Source organism: Cherax quadricarinatus, chromosome 85 (genome assembly GCF_038502225.1).
Source record: "Cherax quadricarinatus isolate ZL_2023a chromosome 85, ASM3850222v1, whole genome shotgun sequence".
NCBI classification, from domain to species: Eukaryota; Metazoa; Arthropoda; class Malacostraca; order Decapoda; family Parastacidae; genus Cherax; species Cherax quadricarinatus.
In genome coordinates, this window is record NC_091376.1 from 680,697 (window position 1) to 688,055 (window position 7,359).

The following is a 7,359-nucleotide window of genomic DNA, read 5'->3' on the forward strand; positions in this document are numbered from 1 at the left end:
CTTGTGTCTGTGCTTGTGTCTCTCTGTGCTTGTGTCTGTGCTTGTGTCTGTCTTTGCTTGTGTCTGTCTGTGCTTGTGTCTGTGCTTGTGTCTGTCTGTGCTTGTGTCTGTGCTTGTGTCTGTGCTTGTGTGTGCCTGTGTCTGTCTGTGATTGTGTCTCTGTGTTTGTGTCTGTGCTTGTGTCTGTGCTTGTTTCTGTGCTTGTGTCTGTACTTGTGTCTGTGCTTGTGTCTGCCTGTGCTTGTGTCTGCCTGTGCTTGTGTCTGCCTGTGCTTGTATCTGCCTGTGCTTGTATCTGCCTGTTCTTGTGTCTGCCTGTACTTGTGTCTGCCTGTACTTGTGTCTGCCTGTGCTTGTATCTGCCTGTGCTTGTGTCTGTCTGTGCTTGTGTCTGCCTGTGCCTGTGTCTGCCTGTGCTTGTGTCTGCCTGTGCTTGTATCTGCCTGTGCTTGTGTCTGCCTGTGCTTGTGTCTGCCTGTGCTTGTGTCTGCCTGTGCTTGTGTCTGCCTGTGCTTGTGTCTGCCTGTGCTTGTGTCTGCCTGTGCTTGTGTCTGCCTGTGCTTGTATCTGACTGTGCTTGTGTCTGTCTGTGCTTGTGTCTGCCTGTGCCTGTGTCTGCCTGTGCCTGTGTCTGCCTGTGCTTGTATCTGCCTGTTCTTGTGTCTGCCTGTGCTTGTGTCTGCCTGTGCTTGTGTCTGCCTGTGCTTGTGTCTGCCTGTGCTTGTGTCTGCCTGTGCCTGTGTCTGCCTGTGCTTGTATCTGCCTGTGCTTGTATCTGCCTGTGCCTGTGTCTGCCTGTGCCTGTGTCTGCCTGTGCCTGTGTCTGCCTGTGCTTGTATCTGCCTGTGCTTGTGTCTGCCTGTGCCTGTGTCTGCCTGTGTCTGCCTGTGCTTGTGTCTGCCTGTGCTTGTGTCTGCCTGTGCTTGTGTCTGCCTGTGCTTGTGTCTGCCTGTGCTTGTGCCTGTCTGTGCTTGTGTCTGCCTGTGCTTGTGCCTGTCTGTGCTTGTGTCTGCCTGTGCTTGTTTATGCCTGTGCTTGTATCTGCCTGTGCTTGTGTCTGCCTGTGCTTGTGTCTGCCTGTGCTTGTGTCTGCCTGTGCTTGTGTCTGCCTGTGCTTGTGCCTGTCTGTGCTTGTGTCTGTCTGTGCTTGTGTCTGCCTGTGCTTGTGTCTGCCTGTGCTTGTGTCTGCCTGTGCTTGTGTCTGCCTGTGCTTGTGTCTGCCTGTGCTTGTGTCTGCCTGTGCTTGTGTCTGCCTGTGCTTGTGTCTGCCTGTGCTTGTCGTTCATTCTGTTTATATTTGTGTAGTTGTATAATCATTGAAGTGAATGTTAATGTAAGAATTAATATGTATTTTTTTTCAATTTAATAAAACGTTTTCTTTCCTCTTATCTCTTATTCATTATTTTCTTTCATTCCTTCCCTGTTACTCTCTCTTTCTTGTTTCCCATATCCCTCTCCTTCCTCCCCTTTTATTTTATAAATTGGTTTTCTCCCTCTCTTTTCGATCTGCTTCTCATTCTCTGTCTTTCTCATTCTCTCTCTCTCTCTCCCTCTCTCTCTCTCTCTCTCTCTCTCTCTCTCTCTCTCTCTCTCTCTCTCTCTCTCTCTCCCTACTCCTTTACCAGTAGATTCACTGTAAGAAATTGCTGGCAATTTCCAAGATCGGGACAGAGCAACACACATCTGTCTCTTACTTCAGTTGTACAAAGTTTCTCAGGTATTGTTAGAGAGGAAGACTTTAACTTCCTCCTACTTCCTCCTGAGAGGAAGAGAGTTGAGATGTAAGACACAAGTGTCTCATAACAGATGCTCAACTGTTACACATTTACCTTTCTCATTGAGTTGATGGCATTGTGCGCCAGTAACATAATGTTAGAGGGGAAGGAGGAGATGTCAAGGTTTGATCCAGAGAAGGAGAGCGTTAGCTTCGATTTTTCGTGTCAGCATTCCCAGCATCCCTTCATCAGCATCCCTTTCCCAGCATCCCTTCCCCAGCATCCCTTCCCCAGCAACCCTTCCCCAGCATCCCTTCTCAAGCAACCTTCCCCAGCTACCCTTCCCCAGCATTCCTTCCCCAGCAATCCTTCCCCAACAACCCTTCCCCAGCAACCCTTCCCCAGCATCCCTTCCCCAGCATCCCTTCCCCAGCAATCCTTCCCCAGCAACCCTTCCCCAGCAACCCTTCCCCAGCATCCCTTCCCAGCATCCCTTCCTCAGCATTCCTTTCTCAGCATCCCTTCCTCAGCATCCCTTCCCCAGCATCCCTTCCCCAGCATCCCTTCCTCAGCATCCCTTCCCCAGCATCCCTTCCCCAGCATCCCTTCCCCAGCATTCCTTTCTCAGCATCCCTTCCTCAGCATCCCTTCCTCAGCATCCCTTCCCCAGCATCCCTTCCTCAGCATCCCTTCCCCAGCATCCCTTCCTCAGTATCCCATCCCCAGCATCCATTCCTCAGTATCCCTTCCCCAGCATCCCTCCCTCAACATCCCTTCCCCCAGCATCCCTTCCCCAGCATCCCTTTCCCAGCATCCCTTCCCCAGCATCCCTTTCCCAGCATCCCTTCCTCAGCATCCCTTCCCCAGCATCCCTTCCCCAGCATCCCTTCCCCAGCATCCAGGCGTCTTTAAGACATCTTAATGCGAATATCGAAACAAAAACATTCTTTCTACTCCGTTTTAGCCGAGGTTAAAATAATTACAGAACACGCTTTTATGTAGACAACGTTTCGCTCTTTGTATAGCTTTGTTACTTGATTAAGCTATACACAAAGCAAAACGTTGACCCAGTCGAAGATTGTATTACGTGTTATTCTCTACAGTCGGGAAAATATCATTCGAATTCATGATTTTAGCTAAAACTTTCAGAAAGATGTCTTAGGACACCTTCTTGAAAACGTTTCGATCTTTGTACCCTGTTCTCTTGAAATGCTTCAGATATTTAAGATAACCAAGGTCAAAAAACTCGAAGCGTTTTCATTGAAGAAGTTTTAAGTAAACGCAATTCATGTACACTACCCTCAAGATGTCGACGGTCATTTTCCTAATTACAAATTTAAGTTTAAATATTTGTAGTACTGAATATCCTGCACCTGAGACTTCAAGTCCTTCGTTAGGAACAATTTCTGTAAAGTAACGAGGAACAGGAAGACACCCTCTCTGCCACTACGTGGAGGAATCTGAAGGGCGACTCAACAGAGTGTATTTAATTGAAAGCAATAACCAAACATTCCTTTAAGGGAGATTGTATTTGCACCTACTGTACGAGAGGCAATTTTGTCCAGTGTTCTATGACTGTGTAGACAGATTAGCTTTTACCCAAGTTTATTTTGCCTCGGTATTTTTTCAGTTTCATAGTTCTCTTTTGCAGTGCCCTGTGTTCCATTTGTTGCAGAGATTTTCTGACATTCAAGGGAACAGAATAATTCAGCAAGTTCGTGGGCTTCCTACCTCATCTGTTGCATTATTTATGGTACAAAAATACAGACAGATACGTAAGTAAACTAAATGTGCAACAAATTTGATATTTTTATTATCTCGACTGAGGGACTGGTCACCTCATATCTTCATATCCACTACTTTTGTTGTCTCTTCTGTATAAAGACTGAAGAAACCTGCTGAGCAGGCGTTACGTCTCGGTACCGAAAATACTAAACTGCTCTATGTGTGCCTTTCTGATCTCTTCTAATTGAGATGCTAAACACAGGTTATATTAGCTTACTAGAAAAATTTGGGCCTGTATATAGAATTTTTTATATATGCCAGATAAGCTTCTTTTTGATCATGCAATCATTTCTACTCTAGAAAAATCCTTTGATGCCAATGAGGGGCTCTTGATCCACTTCTCATAGACTAAACGTAATTGACTACCAGTCTTCCAGGCATCGTACAATTCCTAAGGATTTTTATCTCCTGTGATTGTACTAATGGTTTATAATGATTAAAGTTAATCACATGAAGGTCATTAACTCTGCATGACCCCTCTCAGAGTTAAGGATACTTTAGTCTCTAAAGTAGGGATAAAAGCTAGCTTAAATCATGTAAGCATCTCAGGGGTGGACTGGAGCTGTGTTACGATTTTGAGAGATACTCTAATCGTAAAGCAAATGGTTGGTAAACGGGGCTTAATTTCTATCTATTTCCACGAGGGTTATTAAGTCTGTATACCACTTCTTTACCACCAGTCAAGAATATTTTAATCTCTTAAGTAGGGGTTTAAATAAACTCAGTGTACATACTCTAAGAGACATACACTTCTCAGTATATATACTAAGTATGGTAGCCTCGCGAGTCAGTAGTTTATACCTTCACGAACGAGTAAACAAACGTAAACATGCACTTCACTCTTCACTAAACGTCCGTCATTCACGAAGTCTTATTCAACTGTAAAATACTGCTCTGTCAATAGCTAAATTCTCCATAAATGCAGTTTTTGGGACTTTATGGTTTAGTCCTTTGTGGTCAAGAGAATACTATAAAAAGTATTGAGTCTGCCACCTAAATGCACTGATCAATATTTCTGCAGAACAACGATATTTCTGCTACACAACGATTCCTTAAAACGCTACCATGATGTGAGGTTCATTTCACTTGTCATTACCCGCCGCTAGCTTCTAGTTTACACTAAATTTATGGCACCAAACTTAGGATTTTGTGACGTTTAGAGGGGCAAAAATGACGTTTTTCACCATTAATTAGATGGAAGTGTATTGACAAAACAGTTAAATTCTGAAATATCGAGATTTGTTGATTTTCGACTGCATATCAGAATTTCCAGCTATACAAATTTAATCACCGACTTTGGTATAATATATATAGGACAGACCAGAATATATATACACCGAGAGGCGTATATCTCTGCGTATATTCACAGAGTTTGCTTTAATACTTGTTTTATAGATTATTCATGTCAGGTGGTGAACAAGCTGCAAGCAGTCTTAATAACAGTGTAGTCGACAGGCTTTAAACCCTGTTAATCATTTTTATTTCCTGTTTGCTTCAGTCTTTTTCAGTATACATTTATAAATATACTAACTACTATTTAAATGTGTATACTAACAGCTGCATAAATATATAAACTGATGTAATCTTACAACCTGTTGCATTGTAACATAACATCAAAAATACTTCTTGCCCCTTTTTTTAGAGATTAAATTATTTGGACAATGTCAAATCCTCATCAAGGTAGAGTAACCCAAAAACTCATTCACCATCATTCATTCAATAGTCATCTTACCTAAAGTGTGTGGCAAATTCAGATGACACTCTGAACAGTGTCACCAGCTCCTGTTAAAAGTAGGTGCGCCGTGGGGACAATAAGGGAACACTATCAGCATCCGTGGCCCATTACTACTCAATCTGCTACCAAGAAGTTTCAGAAATATGGGTTGGACAACTGCAGAACTTTTCAAAAGGAAATTGAATCACTGCCTCTACCAAGTGTTTGATCTACCAGGCTGTGGGGGTCAGTAGACTACAAACAGAAGATATAAGCTACTTACAGTCTCGTAGCACTCCACACAACAGCCTCATCAGTCTCCTAGATATATCTTGCACGGACCTCTTCACCTGCTCCTTACCCTGCAGAAGAGAAAACCCTAATAATAATAATAATAATAATAATAGTAATAATAATAGTAATAATAATAACGCTGCTTCATCTTTTCCAATAAGATTGTCAATCCTAAGATTATCCTATATAAAAATACTAGAGCCGTTCCTGGTTGGAATACATATCTACTGTTCATTAGGTTCCGATTCCTCCAAAGTGATCGTGTCTCAAACAATACTGAACTTGAGGATCTTTACCCCTACCTGACACGGTCGTTAAACATCCCATTAATCAAAGGCTCAAACGTATAAATCCAAAAAATTGGTAAATATAGGAAATATTGGCTCGAAACGCTCTGCATAACTATGGGCTTTCTGCATGCACACCTAAATGTCACCACTCTCTGTACAAACATTATTACTGTTATTAGTAGTAGTGTTATTACTATTATTATTACTTGTAAGATACCCAAGTGTTGTACATGTCTGATTAATCACATATATTTCAAACTTACCGTGACGAAGTCTGCTCCATCTACTCTAACTCCTCTACCACTGTCTCCTAAGATTATCTTGCAGTAAACGTAAAGTAAATCTTTAGTGACCTCATCCCTGCTGTCTTCAGAAGATTATTTCATTGATTATTTACTCATGTTTACTCTTCTCAAAACCTACATTTAATTTACAACAGAATAACAAAGGATGCTGGGAAGATTGAGAAGATTTGCGGCTCTTGATCTCCCAGTTTTCTAGAGGAGTTGGGTCAATACACAAATAACCCGCACATCGGAGATAGGAGCTTACGACGACGTTGCGATCCGACTTCGACCATTTACAAAGTCACACTGACAGAAAAGTGTGAGGAAGCCAGTATTTATAGACGAGCTGGAAACAGGACGGGAACAAGAGAGGGAGAATAGGAAGTAGTGGTAGGTACATAGTGGGAGTAATAGTAGAAGAAATAATGGTAGTAGAGATTAGTGTAGTAGGAAAAGAGAAAAAGAGGGAGTGAAGGTTGAAGAGAGATAAAAGGTAGTAGAAGCGATAGAGGAATGGTGAGGAGTGGAAGATTAGTTAAAAAGTAGACGTAGGGTCAGTCGAAGGACAAGAAAAAGGAGTCCTGCAGGAGAGTTAAGAAGAATGTAATTTTTTAGAATTGATAAAAAAGAAAAAGTGAAAAATTATAGAAAAAAAAAAGTTTTCTTGCCAAAATATATTGCATAATTCTGGCAACATGTTGATGTAATTAGCTTGTTTCTATCATATTTCTAAGAATGTTTTTCCAAAAATGTTTTTTTTTTGTTCTTGCTGTCATCAAAAAAAGAAATGGCACTGTTTTTTTTTCTTCCAAAAATTACGATTTTTATGATTGCTTCATTATATCCTACATAGCAATTTCTCTGAAGACTCCAATCAAAATCAGGCAGTTTACTGGAGTTTACCTGGAGAGGGTTTTGGGGGTCAACGCCCCCTCGGCCCGGTCTGAGATCAGGCCTAAAGTGATAACAGCTCAGTCGCCTGTAGGCTGTCAACATGTGTTGTGGTGTCCAATATACTGAAATGTGGCGCGCCGTCCCCGTAGACTGTTACAGAAAACGTAATGTGTGTATAACTCAGGAATAAGTCATTGACATTATTTTCCATTTTTGGCGAAAAGTATTTATAGGAGTGTCATAATTTTTGCACACGTTATTGAGTAATGATGGTTCTACTAGCATGTAAAGGGGATTTGCGATATTTTCTACCACTTTGTTTTTATTAATTTTTTTCTCCCCCTCCCCCCAAAAAACAAATCCTAAAAAATATAATAAAC